Consider the following 20,021-nt stretch of genomic DNA (forward strand, 5'->3'; position numbering starts at 1 on the left):
GGTGTTGAACCCCCACATTCAAACTCTAAGTTTGGTGTTGGGAGGTTCCAACATTACTTTGAAAATCTGTGAGGCTCCATGAGGGCCCACTGTCAAGCTATTGACATTAAAGAAGTGCTTGTTGGGAGGCAACCCAATGTTATATTTATCTATTTTCCATTGTTATTTTATGTTTTCTATAGGTTGATGATCATGTGAAGTCACAAAAACAATTGAAAAAGCAAAAACAGAAAAAAAAACAGCACACCCTGGAGGAAAAGCTTGCTGGCGTTTAAACGCCAGTAAGGGCAGCAAATGGGCGTTTAACGCCCAGTCTGGCACCATTCTGGGTGTTTAACACCAGACTAGCGTTTAACGCCAGAAAGGGGCACTAGACTGGCGTTTAATGCCAGAAAAGGGCAGCAGCCCGGCGTTTAACGCCAGGATTGGCAGAAAGGGCGTTTTACACGCCACTTGGTGCAGGGATGAGCTATCCTTGACACCTCAGGATCTGTGGACCCCACAGGATCCCCACCTATCCCACCACTCTCTTTCTTCTTCACCCATTCACCAATCACCTCAATACCTCTTTCCCAAAAAAACCCTACTTCACTCCTTCATTTTCACACAACCTAAACACTACCTCTCCCCCTCCATCTCCTCTATTTCCTCTTTTTCTACTCTTTTCTTTCCTCTTTTGCTCGAGGACGAGCAAACCTTCTAAGTTTGGTGTGGTAAAAGTGTTGCTTTTTGTTTTTCCATAACCATTTATGGCACCTAAGGCCGGAGAAACCTCTAGAAAGAGGAAAGGGAAGGCAAAAGCTTCCACCTCCGAGTCTTGGGAGATGGAGAGATTCATCTCAAGGGTGCATCAAGACCACTTCTATGAAGTTGTGGCCATGAAGAAGGTGATCCCCGAGGTCCTTTTCAAACTCAAAAAGAGTGAATATTTGGAGATCCGACATAAGATCCGAAGAAGAGGTTGGGAAGTTCTTACCAACCCCATTCAACAAGTTGGAATCTTAATGGTTCAAGAGTTCTATGCCAATGCATGGATCATCAAGAACCATGATCAAAGTGTGAACCTGGACCCAAAGAATTGGTTTACAATGGTTCGGGGGAAATGCTTATATTTTAGTTCGAAAAATGTAAGGTTGGCATTCAACTTGTCCATGATGCAAGGAGATGAACACCCCTACACTAGAAGGGTCAACTTTGATCAAAGGTTGGACCAAGTCCTCATAGACATTTTTGAAGAGGGAGCTCAATGGAAGAGAGATTCAAAAGGGAAGCCGGTTCAACTGAGAAGGCATGACCTCAAGCCCGTGGCTAGGGGATGGTTGGAGTTTATCCAACGCTCAATCATTCCCACTAGCAACCGGTCCAAAGCTACTATAGACCGGGCTATCATGATTCATAGCATCATGATTGGAGAGGAAGTAGAAGTTCATAAGGTTATATCCCAAGAACTTTATAAGGTGGCGGACAAGTTCTCTATCTTGGCAAGGTTAGCCTTCCCTCATCTCATTTGTCACCTTTGTAATTCAGTTGGAATTAACATAGAGGGAGACATCCTCATTGATGAGGACAAGCCCATCACTAAGAAGAGGATGGAGCAAACAAGAGATCCCACTCATGGACATGAGGAAATTCCTCATCATGAAATCCCTGAGATGCCTCAATGGATGCACTTTCCTCCACAAAACTATTGGGAGCAAATCAACACCTCCCTAGGAGAATTGAGTTCCAACATGGGACAACTAAGGGTGGAGCACCAAGAACATTCCATCCTCCTACATGAAATTAGAGAAGATCAAAGAATCATGAGAGAGGAGCAACAAAGGCAAGGAAGAGACATTGAGGAGCTCAAGCACTCCATAAGATCTTCAAGAGGAAGAACAAGCCGCCATCACTAAGGTGGACCCGTTCTTTAATCTCCTTGTTCTTTATTTTTCTGTTTTTCGAAAATTATGCTTTATTTTTTATTTATGTTTGTGTCTTATGATCATTAGTGTCTTAGTGTCTATGCCTTAAAGTTATGAATGTCCTATGAATCCATCACCTTTCTTAAATGAAAAATGTTCTTAATTGAAAAAAAGAAGAATTGCATGAATTTCGAATTTTATAACAAATTAATTATTTTGATGTGGTGGCAAGACTTTTGATTTCTGAATGTATGCTTGAACAGTGCATATATCTTTTGAATTTGTTGTTCATGAATGTTAAAATTGTTGGCTCTTAAAAGAATGATGAAAAGGAGACATGAAAAAAATTATAAAAATGATTCTTGAAGCAAGAAAAAGCAGTGAATTCAAAAAAAAAAAAAAGAGAGCAAGCAGAAAAAGCCAATAGCCCTTTAAACCAAAAGGCAAGGATAATAAAAAGGATCCAAGGCTTTGAGCATCAGTGGATAGGAGGGCCTACAGGAATAACATCCTGGCCTAAGCGGCTAAACCAAGCTGTCCCTAACCATGTGCTTGTGGCGTGAAGGTGTCAAGTGAAAACTTGAGACCGAGCGGTTAAAGTCGTGATCCAAAGCAAAAAGAGTGTGCTTAAGAACCCTGGACACCTCTAATTGGGGACTCTAGCAAAGCTGAGTCACAATCTGAAAATGTTCACCCAGTTATGTGTCTGTGGCATGGATGTATCCGGTGGTGATACTGGAAAACAGAGTGCTTTGGGCCACGGCCAAGACTCATAAAGTAGCTGGTGGACGAAATTGTGATCAATAATATTGGCTCTTTGGTATGTACACAAAAACTATTGTGGCTCTGGTTGAATTCACAACTCCGTTCAACTAACCAGCAAGTGTACTGGGTCGTCCAAGTAATAAACCTTACGTGAGTAAGGGTCGAATCCACAGAGATTGTTGGTATGAAGCAAGCTATGGTCACCTTGTAAATCTCAGTCAGGCGGATTAAACATGATACTTGATTAGATTTAAAATAAAATAATAAAAGGGATAGAATACTTATGCAGATTCATTGGTGGGAATTTCAGATAAGCATATGGAGATGCTGCATGGCTCAAGGACGCCTGCTTTCCTACTGCTTCAACTCAATCTTTCTTACTCCTTTCCATGGCAAGATGTGTATAGGGGTTCACCATCAGCGGTGGCTACTTTCAATCTTCTCGGGAAAATGGTCCTCTGCGGCTGTCACTCGCATGGCTAATCGTCTGGAGGCATCACCCATGGTTGATGGCTACATCCCATCCTCGCAGTGAAAACTACGCTCACGCACTCTGTCACAGCACGGCTAATCACTGGTTGGTTCCTGCGCCTACTGGAATAGAATCCCTTGATTCTTTTGCGTCTGTCACTAACGCCCAGCACTTGCAAGTTTGAAGCACGTCACAGTCATTCATTACCGGAATCCTACTCGGAATACCACAGACAAGGTTAGACTTTCCGGATTCCCAGGATCCTACTCGGAATACCACAGACAAGGTGAGACTTTTCGGATTCTCATAAATGCCGCCATCTATCTAGCTTATACCACGAAGATTCTGTTGGGGAATCTAAGAGATACACATTCAAGCTCTGTTGCATGTAGAACGGAAGTGGTTGTCAATCACGTGCGTTCATAAGTGAGAATGATAATGAGGGTTATCTAATCATCACATTCATCATGTTCTTGGGTGCAAATGAATATCTTGGAATAAGAATAAAAGAGAATTGAATAAAAGAAAGTAGAACTGCATTAATACTTGAGGTACAGCAGAGCTCCACACCCTTAATCTATGGTGTGCAGAAACTCCACCGTTGAAAATACATAAGTAAAAGGTTCAGGCATGGCCGAATGGCCAGCCCCCTAAAACGTGATCAATAGCCTCTTAGGATGAAGAATAAAACAAAACTGAGACCAAAGATGTCTAATACAATAGTAAGAGGTCCTATATATACTAGCTACTAGGGTTTACATGAGTAAGTAATTGATGCATAAATCCACTTCCGGGGCCCACTTGGTGTATGCTTGGGCTGAGCTTGATCAATCCACGAGCTGAGGCTTCTCTTGGAGTTGAACTCCGAGTTATGACGTGTTTTGGGCGTTCAACTCCGGATCATGACGTTTTTCTGGCGTTTAACTCCAGACAGCAGCATGAACTTGGCGTTCAACGCCAAGTTACGTCGTCAATTTCCGAATAAAGTATGGACTATTATATATTGCCGGAAAGCCCTGGATGTCTACTTTCCAACGCCGTTGAGATCGCGCCAATTGGAGTTCTGTAGCTCCAGAAAATTTATTTCGAGTGCAGGGAGGTCAGATTCCAACAGCATCAGCAGTCCTTTTGTCAGCCTTTTTCAGAGTTTTGCTCAAATCCCTCAATTTCAGTCAGAATTTACCTGAAATTACAGAAAAACACACAAACTCATAGTAAAGTCCAGAAATGTGAATTTAACATAAAAACTAATGAAAACATCCCTAAAAGTAGCTTGAACTTACTAAAAACTACTTAAAAACAATGCCAAAAAGCGTATAAATTATCCGCTCATCACAACACCAAACTTAAATTGTTGCTTGTCCCCAAGCAACTGAAAATCAATTAGGATAAAAAGAAGAGAATATACTATAAATTCAAAAATATCAATGAATATTAATTATAATTAAATGAGCGGGACTTGTAGCTTTTTGCTTCTGAACAGTTTTGGCATCTCACTTTTTCCTTTGAAGTCTAGAATGATTGGCGTCTCTTAGAAACTTAGAATTTTGGATAGTGTTATTGATTTTCCTAGTTTAAGCATGTTGATTCTTGAACACAGCTACTTATGAGTCTTGGCCGTGGCCCTAAGCACTTTGTTTTCCAGTATTACCACCAGATACATAAATGCCACAAACACATAACTGGGTGAACCTTTTCAAATTGTGACTCAGCTTTGCTAGAGTCCCCAGTTAGTGGTGTCCAGAGCTCTTAAGCACACTCTTTTGCTTTGGATCACGACTTTAACCACTCAGTCTCAAGCTTTTCACTTGGACCTTCATGACACAAGCACATGGTTAGGGACAGCTTGATTTAGCCGCTTAGGCCTGGATTTTATTTCCTTGGGCCCTCCTATCCATTGATGCTCAAAGCCTTGGATCCTTTTTACCCTTGCCTTTTGGTTTTAAGGGCTATTGGCTTTTTCTACTGCTCCTTCTTCTTTTTTTTTTTCTATTTTTTTTTCGCCATTTTTTTTTCCGCAAGCCTTTGCTATTGACTGCTTTTTCTTGCTTCAAGAATCAATTTCATGATTTTTCAGATCCTCAATAACATTTCTCTTTGTTCATCATTCTTTCAAGAGCCAACAATTTTAACATTCATAAACAACAAGATCAAAAGACATATGCACTGTTCAAGCATTCATTTAGAAAACAAAAAGTATTGTCACCACATCAATATAATTAAACTAAATTCAAGGATAAATTCGAAATTCATGTACTTCTTGTTCTTTTGAATTAAAACATTTTTCTTTTAAGAGAGGTGAAGGATTAATGGAATTTATTCATAGCTTTAAGGCATGGTTACTACATACTAATGATCATGAAATAAAGACACAAAACATAAATAAACACCATACTAAAAACCGAAAACAGAAAGAAATAAAGAACAAGGAATGAATCCACCTTTAGTGGCGTCTTCTTCTTGAAGGACCAATGATGTTCTTAAGCTCTTCTATGTCCCTTCCTTGCCTTTGTTGCTCCTCCCTCATTGCTCTTTGATCGTCTCTTATTTCTTAGAGAATGATGGAGTGCTCATGATGTTCCACCCTTAATTGTTCCACATTATGGCTCAGATCTTCTAAGGAGGTGTTGAGTTGCTCCCAATAGTTGTTGGGAGGAAAGTGCATTCCTTGAGGCATCTCAGGGAATTGTTGATGATGAGCTCCCTCATGCATCTCTTGAGGGCCGTAAGGAGCTTCTCTTGCTTGCTCCATCCTCTTCTTGGTGATGGGCTTGTCTTCTTCAATGGAGACATCTCCCTCTATGATAATTCCAGCTGAGTAACATAGATGGCAAATAAGGTGAGGGAAGGCTAGCCGTGCCATGGGTGAAGGCTTGTCGGCTATTTTGTAGAGTTCATTGGAGATGACCTCATGAACTTCTACTTCCTCTCCAATCATGATGCTATGGATCATGATGGCCCGATCCACAGTAACTTCAGATCGGTTGCTTGTAGGGATGATGGATCTTTGGATGAACTCTAACCATCCTCTAGCTACAGGCTTCAGGTCCAGTCTTCTTAGTTGGACCGGTTTGCCTTTGGAGTCTATTCTCCATTGGGCGCCTTCCACACATATGTCCATGAGGACTTGGTCCAACCTTTGATTAAAGTTGACCCTTCTTGTGTAGGGGCGTTCATCACCTTGCATCATAGGCAAGTGGAATGCCAACCTTACATTTTCCTTTCCCTTTTTTTTAGAGGAAACTCCGGCCTTAGGTGCCATTGGTAATGGAAAAACAAAAAGGCTTATGCTTTTACCACACCAAACTTAAAATTTGCTCGTCCTCGAGCAAGAAAGAAAAGAAGAGTAGAAGAAGAAGAAGAGAATATGGTAGAGAGGGAGAGAAGTAGGTTCGGCTATATAGGAGAAGAAGGGGTTGTGTTGTGTGAAAATGGAGTAGAATGGAAGGTTATTTATAGGGAGAGGGAGGGTGGGAGTTCGGCCATTTGGGTGAGAATGGGTGGGAATTTGAATTTGAATTTTATGAGGGTAGGTGGGGTTTATGGGGAAAAGGAGGTTGATGTGAATGATGAATGGGGTAATTGGGAAGAGAATTTGAGGTGATTGGTGAAGGTTTTTGGGAAGTGTGATATGGGGAAGAGTGAAATGAGATTTGGATTAGGGGAGTGTGATTAGGATTAAAAGGTAAGGTGGGAATGTGGTAGGTGGAGATCCTGTGGGGTCCACAGATCCTGAGGTGAGGATCCTGTGGGGTCCACAGATCCTGAGGTGAAAACAAATACCATTCCTTCACCATATAGGCATGTAAAATGCCTTCATGCATCATTCTGGCATTCAAACGCCCATTGGTGCATGTTCTAGGCGTTCAACGCCCATGTAATGCATGTTTCTGGCGTTGAACGCCAGTTTCATGCTTGTTTCTGGCGTTCAGCGCCAGTTTGTCCTCTCTGTGCACGTTCCTGGCGTTTAACGCCAGGTTGTTGCTTGTTTCTGGCGTTCAGCGCCAGAATGGTGCTCTGTTCTGGCGTTGAACGCCAGCCAGATGCATCTTACTGGCGTTGAACGCCAGTCTGCGCTACCTCCAGGGTGAAAATAATTTTTTTCTTCTGTTTTTGACTCTGTTTTTAATTTTTTTGATTTTTTCGTGACTCCTCATGATCATGTACCTAATTAAACACAAAAATAACAATGAAACAATAATAAAATAAAATTAAATAATTAAAATTGGGTTGCCTCCCAACAAGCGCTTCTTTAATGTCAATAGCTTGACAGTGGCTCTCATGGAGCCACAAGGTGATCAGGTCAATTTAGTGTGGTCCCAACACCAAACTTAGAATTTGGATATGGGGTTTGAACACCAAACTTAGAGTTTGGTTGTGGCCTCACAACACCAAACTTAGAGTTTGACTGTGTGAGCTCTTCTTGACCTTGAACTGAGAGAAGATCTTCATGCTTACTCTCTTTTGTCACAGAGGGATGGCCATGTGCCTTAAACACAAGGTAGTCCCCATTCAATTGAAGGACTAACTCTCCTCTGTTGACATCTATCACAGCTTCTGCTGTGGCTAGGAAAGGTCTTCCTAGGATGATGCATTCATCATCTTCCTTCCTAGTGTCTAGGATTATGAAATCAGTAGGGATGTAAAGGCCTTCAACTTTTACTAGCACGTCCTCTACTATTCCATAAGCTTGTCTCATGGACTTGTCTGCCAATTGTAATGAGAACAAGGTAGGCTGTACCTCAATGATCCCCAGCTTCTCCATTACAGAGAGTGGCATAAGATTTATTCCTGACCCTAGGTCACATAGAGCTTTTTCAAAGCTCATGGTGCCAATGGTGCAAGGTATTAGGAACTTGCCAGGATCTTGCTTCTTTTGAGGTAGAGTTCTCTGAATCCAAGTATCTAGTTCACTAATGAGCAAGGGAGGTTCACTTTCCCAAGTCTCATTACCAAACAGCTTGGCATTCAGCTTCATGATAGCTCCTAAATATTGAGCAACTTGCTTTCCAGTCACATCTTCATCCTCTTCAGAGGATGAATAGTCTTCAGAGCTCATGAATGGCAGAAGGAGATTTAATGGAATCTCTATGGTCTCTAGATGAGCCTCAGATTCCTCAGGATCCTTAGTAGGAAACTCCTTCTTGCTTGAGGGACGTCCCAGGAGGTCTTCCTCACTAGGATTTTCGTCCTCCTCCTCCCTTGTGCATTCGGCCATATTGACTATGTCAATGGCCTTGCACTCTCCTTTTGGATTTTCTTCTGTATTGCTTGGGAGAATCCTGGGAGGAGTTTCAATGATTTTCTTACTCAGCTGGCCCACTTGTGCCTCCAGGTTTCTAATGGAGGATCTTGTTTCATTCATGAAACTGAAAGTGGCCTTTGACAGATCAGAGACTACATTGGCTAAATTAGAAGTGTTTTATTCAGAATTCTCTGTCTGTTGTTGAGAAGATGATGGATATGGCTTGCTATTGTTCAGCCTATTGCGTCCACCATTGTTAAAACCTTGTTGAGGTTTTTGTTGATCATTCCATGAGAAATTTGGATGATTTCTCCATGATGAGTTATAGGTGTTTCCATAAGGTTCACCCATGTAATTAACCTCTGCCATGGCAGGGTTCTCAGGATCATAAGCTTCTTCAGAAGCTGCCTCTCTAGTACTGTTGGATGCATGTTGCAATCCATTCAGATTTTGAGAGATCATGTTGACTTGTTGAGTCAACACTTTGTTCTGAGCCAATATGGCATTCAGAGTATCAATTTCAAGAACTCCTTTCTTCTGAGGTATCCCATTGTTCACGGAATTCCTCTCAGAGGTGTACATGAACTGGTTATTTGCAACCATGTCAATGAGCTCTTGAGCCTCTTCAGGCGTTTTCTTCAGGTGAATAGATCCACCTGCAGAATGGTCCAATGACATTTTCGAAAATTCAGAGAGACCATAATAGAATATATCTAAAATGGTCCATTCTGAAAACATGTCAGATGGACATCTTTTGGTCAGCTGCTTGTATCTTTCCCAAGCTTCATAGAGGGATTCACCATCTTTTTGTTTGAAGGTTTGAACATCCACTCTCAGCTTGCTCAGCTTTTGAGGAGGAAAGAATTTATCCAAGAAGGCAGTGACCAGCTTATCCCAGGAGTCCAGGCTATCCTTAGGTTGTGAATCCAACCAGATTCTAGCTCTGTCTCTTACAGCAAAAGGGAAAAGCATGAGTCTGTAGACTTCAGGATCAACTCCATTCGTCTTTACAGTCTCACAGATCTGCAAGAACTCAGTTAAGAACTGATAAGGATCTTCAGATGGAAGTCCATAAAACTTGCAGTTTTGTTGCATTAATGCAACTAGTTGAGGTTTCAGCTCAAAGTTATTGGCTCCAATGGCAGGAATGGAGATGCTTCTTCCATCAAACTTGGACGTTGGCTTTGTGAAGTCACCAAGCATTCTCCTTGCATTATTATTATTATTTTCGGCTGCCATCTCCTTCTCTTGTTCGAAAATTTCTAAAAGGTTGCTTCTGGATTGTTGTAATTTAGCTTCTCTTAATTTTCTCTTCAGAGTCCTTTCAGGTTCTGGATCAATTTCAACAAGAGTGCCTTTATCCCTGTTCCTGCTCATAAAGAGGAGAAAACAAGAAAAGAAGAGGAATCCTCTATGTCACAGTATAGAGATCCCTTTATGTTAGTAGAAAAAGAAAGGGGGGTAGAAGAATGAAGAAGGAGGTTCGGATTTTTGGATGAAGAGAGGTGAAGAGAAGTGTTAGTAATTAAATAATTAAATAGAAGAAGAAAAGAGAAGGGAATTTTCGAAATTAATTTTTGAAAAAGAGGTTAGTAATTTTCGAAAATTAGAGATAAAATGTAATTAAAATTAAACATGAAACAATTAATTAATTAAAAAGAACTTTTGAAAAAGAGAGAGATATTTTCGAAAATAGAAGAGGGAGAAGTAGTTAGGTGGTTTTGAAAAAGATAAGAAACAAACAAAAAGTTAGTTAGTTGATTGAAAAGGATTTGAAATCAAAATTGAAAAAGATAAGAAGATATTAAGTTAGATAAGATATTTTGAAATCAAATTTTGAAAAAGATAAAATTTTTGAAAAAAAGATAAAATAAAAGATAACAAGATTTAATTCAAAAATTTTAAAATTATTTACTTCACTAACAAGAAATTACAAGATAAGACTCTAGAACTCAAAGATTGAACCTTTCTTAGCAAGAAAGTAACAAACTTCAAATTTTTGAACCAATCACATTAATTATTAGTGAATTTTCGAAAATATGATGTAAAGATAAGGAAAAGATTTTGAAAATAATTTGAAAAATATTTTTGGAATTTTCGAAAAATAGAAAAAAATGAAAAAGATATAATTTTTGAAAAAGATTTTGAAAAGATAAGATTTTTAAAATTGAAATTTTGACTTGACTTGTAAGAAATAACTAATTTTAAAAAATTTTTGACCAAGTCAACCCAAAATTTCGAAATTTGGAGGGAAATAAGGAAAAGATATTTTTTTATTTTTGAATTTTTAATGAAAAACACAAAAATGACCCAAAACATGAAAATTTTGGATCAAAACACAAGATGCATGCAAGAATGCTATGAATGTCAAGATGAACACCAAGAACACTTTGAAGATCATGATGAACATCAAGAACATATTTTTGAAAAAAATTTTTGATGTAAAGAAAACATGCAAGACACCAAACTTAGAAATTTTTAATGCATGGACTCTAACAAACAAAAAAATGCATATGAAAAACAACAAACAACACAAAACAAGAAATCATCAAGATCAAACAAGAAGACTTATCAAGAACAACTTGAAGATCATGAAGAACACTATGAATGCATGGGATTTTCGAAGAAAAAAAAATGCAAGAAAAAAATTTTAGAAGCATGCAATTGACACCAAACTTAAAAATTAACACAAGACTCAAACAAGAAACACAAAATATTTTTGGTTTTTATGATTTTATGATTTTTTTTGTATTTTCTTTAATTTTTTCGAAAAACATTATTAGAAAAACGAAAAATAAAAAGAAAAAAAATTTTGAAAAAGATTTTTGAAAAGAAAATTACCTAATCTGAGCAACAAGATGAACCGTCAGTTGTCCATACTCGAACAATCCCCGGCAACGGCGCCAAAAACTTGGTGGACGAAATTGTGATCAATAATATTGGCTCTTTGGTATGTACACAAAAACTATTGTGGCTCTGGTTGAATTCACAACTCCGTTCAACTAACCAGCAAGTGTACTGGGTCGTCCAAGTAATAAACCTTACGTGAGTAAGGGTCGAATCCACAGAGATTGTTGGTATGAAGCAAGCTATGGTCACCTTGTAAATCTCAGTCAGGCGGATTAAACATGATACTTGATTAGATTTAAAATAAAATAATAAAAGGGATAGAATACTTATGCAGATTCATTGGTGGGAATTTCAGATAAGCATATGGAGATGCTGCATGGCTCAAGGACGCCTGCTTTCCTACTGCTTCAACTCAATCTTTCTTACTCCTTTCCATGGCAAGCTGTGTATAGGGGTTCACCATCAACGGTGGCTACTTTCAATCTTCTCGGGAAAATGGTCCTCTGCGGCTGTCACTCGCATGGCTAATCGTCTGGAGGCATCACCCATGGTTGATGGCTACATCCCATCCTCGCAGTGAAAACTACGCTCACGCACTCTGTCACAGCACGGCTAATCACTGGTTGGTTCCTGCGCCTACTGGAATAGAATCCCTTGATTCTTTTGCGTCTGTCACTAACGCCCAGCACTTGCAAGTTTGAAGCACGTCACAGTCATTCATTACCGGAATCCTACTCGGAATACCACAGACAAGGTTAGACTTTCCGGATTCCCAGGATCCTACTCGGAATACCACAGACAAGGTGAGACTTTCCGGATCCTCATAAATGCCGCCATCTATCTAGCTTATACCACGAAGATTCTGTTGGGGAATCTAAGAGATACACATTCAAGCTCTGTTGCATGTAGAACGGAAGTGGTTGTCAATCACGTGCGTTCATAAGTGAGAATGATAATGAGGGTTATCTAATCATCACATTCATCATGTTCTTGGGTGCGAATGAATATCTTGGAATAAGAATAAAAGAGAATTGAATAAAAGAAAGTAGAACTGCATTAATACTTGAGGTACAGCAGAGCTCCACACCCTTAATCTATGGTGTGCAGAAACTCCACCGTTGAAAATACATAAGTAAAAGGTTCAGGCATGGCCGAATGGCCAGCCCCCTAAAACGTGATCAATAGCCTCTTAGGATGAAGAATAAAACAAAACTGAGACCAAAGATGTCTAATACAATAGTAAGAGGTCCTATATATACTAGACTAGCTACTAGGGTTTACATGAGTAAGTAATTGATGCATAAATCCACTTCCGGGGCCCACTTGGTGTATGCTTGGGCTGAGCTTGATCAATCCACGAGCTGAGGCTTCTCTTGGAGTTGAACTCCGAGTTATGACGTGTTTTGGGCGTTCAACTCCGGATCATGACGTTTTTCTGGCGTTTAACTCCAGACAGCAGCATGAACTTGGCGTTCAACGCCAAGTTACGTCGTCAATTTCCGAATAAAGTATGGACTATTATATATTGCTGGAAAGCCCTGGATGTCTACTTTCCAACGCCGTTGAGAGCGCGCCAATTGGAGTTCTGTAGCTCCAGAAAATCTATTTCGAGTGCAGGGAGGTCAGATTCCAACAGCATCAGCAGTCCTTTTGTCAGCCTTTTTCAGAGTTTTGCTCAAATCCCTCAATTTCAGTCAGAATTTACCTGAAATTATAGAAAAACACACAAACTCATAGTAAAGTCCAGAAATGTGAATTTAACATAAAAACTAATGAAAACATCCCTAAAAGTAGCTTGAACTTACTAAAAACTACTTAAAAACAATGCCAAAAAGCGTATAAATTATCCGCTCATCAGTAGTTGTGTTCAAGAATCATCATACTTAACTAGGAGAATCAATAACACTATCCGGATTCTAAGTTCCTATAGAAGCTAATCATTCTGAACTTCAAAGGATAAAGTGAGATGCCAAAACTGTTCAGAGGCAAAAAGCTAAAAGCCCCGCTCATCTAATTAATACTGATCTTCATAGATGTTTTTGGAATTCATTGTATATTCTCTTCTTTTTATCCTATTTGATTTTCAGTTGCTTGGGGACAAGCAACAATTTAAGTTTGGTGTTGTGATGAGCGGATAATTTATACCCTTTTTGGCATTGTTTTTAGTATGCTTTTAGTATGTTTTAGTTAGTTTTTATTATATTTTTATTAGTTTTTATTTAAAATTCACTTTTCTGGACTTTACTATGAGTTTGTGTATTTTTCTATGATTTCAGGTATTTTCTGGCTGAAATTGAGGGACCTGAGCAAAAATCTGATTCAAAGGCTGAAAAGAGCTGCAGATGCTGTTGGATTCTGACCTCTCTGTACTCGCAGTGGATTTTCTGGAGCTACAGAGGCCAAATTGGCACGCTCTCAATTGCGTTGAAAAGTAGACATCCAGGGCTTTCCAGCAATATATAATAGTCCATACTTTGCCCGAGATTTGATGGCCCAAACAGGCGTGCCAAGTCAGCTTTAGAATTCCCAGCGTTAAACGCGGTAACTGGCACAAAAGTGGGAGTTAAACGCCCAAACTGGCACAAAAGCTGGCGTTTAACTCCAAGAAAAGTCTCTACACATGGAAGCTTCAATACTCAGCCCAAGCACACACCAAGTGGGCCCGGAAGTGGATTTTTACGTCATTTACTCATTTCTGTAAATCCTAGGCTACTAGTTCTCTATAAATAGGACCTTTTGCTATTGTATTGGGGGAATCTTTCAATCTTCAGATCATCTTTTGATCATGTTTTTATGATTGAACCCTCTTTGGGAGGCTGGCCATTCGGCCATGCCTAGACCTTGTTCTTATGTATTTTCAACAGTAGAGTTTCTACACACCATAGATTAAGGTGTGGAGCTCTGCTGTACCTCGAGTATTAATGCAATTACTATTGTTCTTCTATTCAATTCAGCTTATTCTTGTTCTTAGATATCACTTGTTCCTCAACTTGATGAATGTGATGATCCATGACACCCATCATCATTCTCACCTATGAACGTGTGCCTGACAACCACCTCCGTTCTACCTTAGATTGAGTGGATATCTCTTGGATTCCTTAATCAGAATCTTCGTGGTATAAGCTAGAATCCATTGGCGGCCATTCTTGAGAATCCGGAAGGTCTAAACCTTGTCTGTGATATTCTGAGTAGGATTCAGGGATTGAATGACTGTGACGAGCTTCAAACTCGCGATTGTGGGCGTTAGTGACAGACGCAAAAGAATCACTGGATTCTATTCCGACATGATCGAGAACCGACAGATGAATAGCCGTGCTGTGACAGAGCGCGTTGAACATTTTCACTGAGGGGACGGGACTGTAGCCATTGACAACGGTGATGTCCAACATACAGTTTGCCATGGAAAGGAGTAAGAAGGATTGGATGAAGACAGTAGGAAAGCAGAGAGACGGAAGGGACAAAGCATCTCCATACGCTTATCTGAAATTCTCACCAATGAATTACATAAGTATCTCTATCTTTATTTTATGTTTTATTTATCTTTTAATCATTAATCCTCCATAACCATTTGAATCCGCCTGACTGAGATTTACAAGATGACCATAGCTTGCTTCATACCAACAATCTCCGTGGGATTGACCCTTACTCGCGTAAGGTTTATTACTTGGACGACCTAGTGCACTTGCTGGTTAGTTGTGCGAAGTTGTGATAAAGAGTTGAGATTGCAATTGAGCGTACCATGTTGATGGCGCCATTGATGATCACAATTTTGTGCACCAATTGACAATGAGTAAATTAGAGGATAGCTAGATTGAGCAATTTTCTTTTGTTGTTTACTGTCATTTTCTTTTACATTCCCAGTCATTTTTCATTTTTCATTTACTTTTTAGCTCAACTAATTCACTAACCTCACTAACTGTTTGTTTAATTGCTCTAACCACAATTTTCATTAACTGTGAGTTTTAACTTACTGTTTGCTGTTGTTTTGCTAAGTGCATGACAGGTAGAAGAGGGGTTTCAACATCTTTTGACAATGAACTGGAGAGGACTGATGAGCGGATAATTTATACGCTTTTTGGCATTTTTTTTAGATAGTTTTTAGTAGGATCTAGCTACTTTTAGGGATGTTTTTATTAGTTTTTATGCTAAATTCACATTGCTGGACTTTACTATGAGTTTGTGTATTTTTATGTAATTTCAGGTATTTTCTGGCTGAAATTGAGGGACCTGAGCAAAACTCTGATAAGAAGGCTGACAAAGGACTGCTGATGCTGTTGGAATCTGACCTTCCTGCACTCGACATGGATTTTCTGGAGCTACAGAACACCAAATGGCGCGCTCTCAACAGCGTTGGAAAGTAGATATCCAGAGCTTTCCAGCAATATATAATAGTTTATACTTTATTCGAGATTAGATGATGCAAACTGGCGCTCAACGCCAGTTCCATGCTGCATTCTGGAGTCAATCGCCAGAAACACGTCACGAACCAGAGTTGAACACCAAAAACACGTTACAACTTGGTGTTCAACTCCAAAAGATACCTCTACACGTGAAAAGCTCAAGCTCAGCCCAAGCACACACCAAGTGGGCCCCGAAAGCTAGTCTAATATAAATAGGACATTTTACTATTGTATTAGACATCTTTGGTCTCAGTTTTAATCTATTATTCATTTTAGGAGACTATTGATCACGTTCATGAGGGCTGGCAATTCAGCCATGCTTGGACCACCATCACTTATGTATTTTCAACGGTGGAGTTTCTACACACCATAGATTAAGGGTGTGGAGCTCTGCTGTACCTCGAGTTTTAATGCAGTTACTACTATTTTCTATTCAATTCAGTTTATTCCTGTTCTAAGATATTCGTTGCACTTCACCATGACGAATGTGATGATCCGTGACACTCATCATCATTCCCACCTATGAACGCGTGACTGACAACCACTTCCGTTCTACCTTAGACTGAACGAATATCTCTTAGATTCCTTAATCAGAATCTTCGTGGTATAGGCTAGAATTGATGGCGGCATTCATGAGAATCCGGAAAGTCTAAACCTTGTCTGTGCTATTCCGAGTAGGATTCAGGGATTGAATGACTGTGACGAGCTTCAAACTAGCGATTGTTGGGCATGATGACAAACGCAAAAGAATCAATGGATTCTATTCCGGCATGATCGAGAACCGACAGATGATTAGCGGTGCTGTGACAGAGCATTTGGACCTTTTTCACTGAGAAGATGGGATGTAGCCATTGACAACGGTGATGCCCTACATACAGCTTGCCATGGAAATGAGTAAGAAGGATTGAAGGAAGGCAGTAGGAAAGCAGAGATTCAACAGGGATAAAGCATCTCTATATACTTATCTGAAATTCTCACCAATGATTTACATAAGTATTTCTATCTTTAATTTCTGTTTATTTATTATTATTATTCGAAAACTCCATAACCATTTGAATCAACCTAACTAAGATTTACAAGATGACAATAACTTGCTTCATACCAACAATCTCTATGGGTTCGACCTTTACTCACGTAAGGTTTATTACTTGGACGACCCAGTGCACTTGCTGGTTAGTTGTGCGAAGTTGTGAAGAAAGTGCCGAGTTAGTAGATGCGCATACCAAGTTGAATGCCATTATTAGAGATCACAATTTCGTGTACCAAGTTTTTGGCGCCGTTGCCGAGGATTGTTCGAGTTTGGACAACTGACGGTTCATCTTGTTGCTCAAATTAGGTAATTTTCTTTTTGTTTTAAAAAATTTTTCAAAAATCTTTCAAAAAAATTTTTCTCACCTGTTTTCAAAAATTTTTCAAAATTCTTAAGAATGGATTCTAGAGTTTCATGAAACATGTTAAAGCCTGGCTGGCTATAAAGCCATGTCTAAATTCTTTTGGACTGAGGCTTCAACTAATCACTATAATGCATGTAATGCCCTGCTGAAGCTTGGCTGGCTATTAAGCCATGTCTAATTCCTGGACCAGAGCTTTAGACTAACATTGAAAGATTCTTGGAATTCTTCTTAAAAATTTTTGAAATTCTTATTTTCTTTTTCCTATGTTTTTCGAAAAAAAAATAAAAGAAAATACAAAAAAAATCATAAAATCATAAAAACCAAAAATATTTTGTGATTCTTGTTTGAGTCTTGTGTCATGTTTTAAGTTTGGTGTCAATTGCATATTCATCTTGTTCTTGCATTTTTCGAAAATTCTTGCATTCATAGTGTTCTTCATGATCTTCAAGTTGTTCTTGGTAAGTCTTCTTGTTTGATCTTTAAATTTTCTTGTTTTGTGTTGTATGATGTTTTTCATGCGCATTTTTGCATTCATAGTGTCTAAACATGAAAGATTTATAAGTTTGGTGTCTTGCATGTTTTCTTTGCATAAAAATTTTTTCAAAAATATGTTCTTGATGTTCATCATGATCTTCAAAGTGTTCTTGGTGTTCATCTTGACATTCATAGTGTTCTTGCATGCATCATGTGTTTTGATTCATAAGTTTCATGTGTGAGTCATTTTTGTTGTTTTTCTCTCTCATCATTAAAAATTCAAAAATCAAAATAGAATATATTTTCCTTTTTTCTTTCATAAATTTCGAAAATTTGAGTTGACTTAGTCAAAAATTTTCAAAACTTAGCTATTTCTTACAAGTCAAGTCAAATTTTCAAATTTAAAAATCTTATCTTTTCAAAATCTTTTCAAAAATCAAATCTTTTTCATTTTTTTATTCTTTTTGAAATTTTTAAAATTTTCAAAATCTTTTTCTTATCTTTATTTCAAAATTTTGTAAACTTTACTAACAATTAATGTGATTGATTCAAAAATTTGAAGTTTGTTACTTTCTTGTTAAGAAAGGTTCAATCTTCCAATTCTAGAATCATATCTTATAGTTTCTTGTTAGTCAAATAATTAATTTTAATTTTAAAAATTAAATCTTTTTCAACCATATCTTTTTAATCATATCTTTTCTATCATATCTTTTTCAAAATTTTATCTTTTTCAAAAATTTGATTTCAAAATATCTTCTAACTTCTTATCTTTTCAAAATTAAATTTCAAATTTTTTTCAACTAACTAGTTGACTTTTTGTTTGTTTTAACTATATCTTATCTTTTTCAAAACCACCTAACTACTTTCCTCTCTCTAATTTTCGAAAATTACCTTCCTCTTTTTCAAAATTCTTTTAATTAACTAAATGTTTTTAATTTTAATTTTAATTTAATTCTTCTTTTAATTTTCGAAAATCACTAACCCTTTTTCAAAATTAATTTTCGAATTCTCTCCCTCTCATCTTCTTCTATTTATTTATTTATTTACTAACACTTCTTTTCATCTCTAGAATCTGAACCTATCTTCACCCTTGTGTTTGGATTCTTACCTTTTCCTTCTTCGATTCCTTTCTTCTTCTACTAACATAAAGGAATCTCTCTACTGTGGTAAAGAGGATCCCTATTATTATTTTTTGTTCCCTTCTTTTTCATATGAGTAGAAGCAAGGACAAGAATATTCTTGTTGAGGCAGATCCTAAACCTGAAAGAACTCTGAAGAGGAAACTAAGAGAAGCTAAATTACAACAATCCAGAGACAACCTTACAGAAATTTTCGAAAAGGAAGAGGTGGTGGAAGCCAAAAATAATAATGCAAGGAGAATGCTTGGTGACTATACTACACCTACTTCCAAATTTGATGGAAGAAGCATCTCAATCCCTGCCATTGGAGCAAACAATTTTGTGCTGAAACCTCAACTAGTTGCTCTACTGCAACAGAATTGCAAGTTCCATGGACTTCCATCAGAAAATCCCTACCAGTTTTTAACTGAGTTCTTGCAGATCTGTGAGACTGTTAAGACTAATGGAGTAGATCCTAAAGTCTACAGGCTCATGCTTTTCCTCTTTGCTGTAAAAGACAGAGCTAGAATATGGTTGGATTCACAACCTAAAGATAGCCTGGACTCCTGGGATAAGCTTGTCGCGGCCTTCCTGGCTAAGTTATTTCCTCCTTAAAAGTTGAGCAAGCTTAGAGTGGATGTTCAGACTTTCAAACAAAAAGATGGGGAATCCTTCTATGAAGCTTGGGAAAGATACAAGCAGATGACCAAAAGGTGTCCTTCTGACATGTTTTCAGAGTGGACCATTCTGGATATATTCTGTTATGGTCTATCTGAGTTCTCTAAGATGTCATTGGACCATTCTGCAGGTGGATCTATTCACCTAAAGAAAATGCTTGCAGAAGCTCAAGAACTTATTAACATGGTTGTAAATAACCAGTTCATGTACACTTCTGAGAGAAATTCCGTGAATAATGGGACGCCTCAAAAGAAGGGAGTTCTTGAAATTGATACTATGAATGCCATATTGGCTCAGAACAAAATGTTGACTCAACAAGTTAACATGATTTCTCAAAGTCTGAATAGATGGCAAAATGCATCCAACAGTACTAAAGAGGCATCTTCTAAAGAAGAAGCTTATGATCCTGAGAACCCTGCAATAGCAGAGGTAAATTACATGGGTGAACCTTATGGAAACACCTATAATTCATCATGGAGAAATCATCCAAATTTCTCATGGAAGGATCAACAAAAGCCTCAACAAGGCTTTAATAATGGTGGAAGAAATAGGCTCAGCAATAGCAAGCCTTATCCATCATCTTCTCAGCAACAGACAGAGAATTCTGAGCAGAGCACCTCTAACTTAGCAAACTTAGTCTCTGATCTGTCTAAGGCCACTTTAAGTTTCATGAGTGAAAAATGGTCCTCCATTAGAAATTTGGAGGCACAAGTGGGCCAGC

General features: G+C 38.4%; 1 non-coding gene across 1 annotated transcript; it reads right to left on the minus strand.

Annotated features, from left to right (window-relative positions):
- Positions 1-19,246: 19,246 nt before the first annotated feature.
- On the minus strand, positions 19,247-19,350 carry LOC130963853 (small nucleolar RNA R71). The gene has a single exon (XR_009079971.1). It is a non-coding gene; the product is annotated as a small nucleolar RNA R71 (small nucleolar RNA).
- Between the last annotated feature and the right edge of the window lie 671 nt (positions 19,351-20,021).

Source organism: Arachis stenosperma, chromosome 2 (assembly GCF_014773155.1).
Source record: "Arachis stenosperma cultivar V10309 chromosome 2, arast.V10309.gnm1.PFL2, whole genome shotgun sequence".
NCBI lineage: Eukaryota > Viridiplantae > Streptophyta > Magnoliopsida > Fabales > Fabaceae > Arachis > Arachis stenosperma.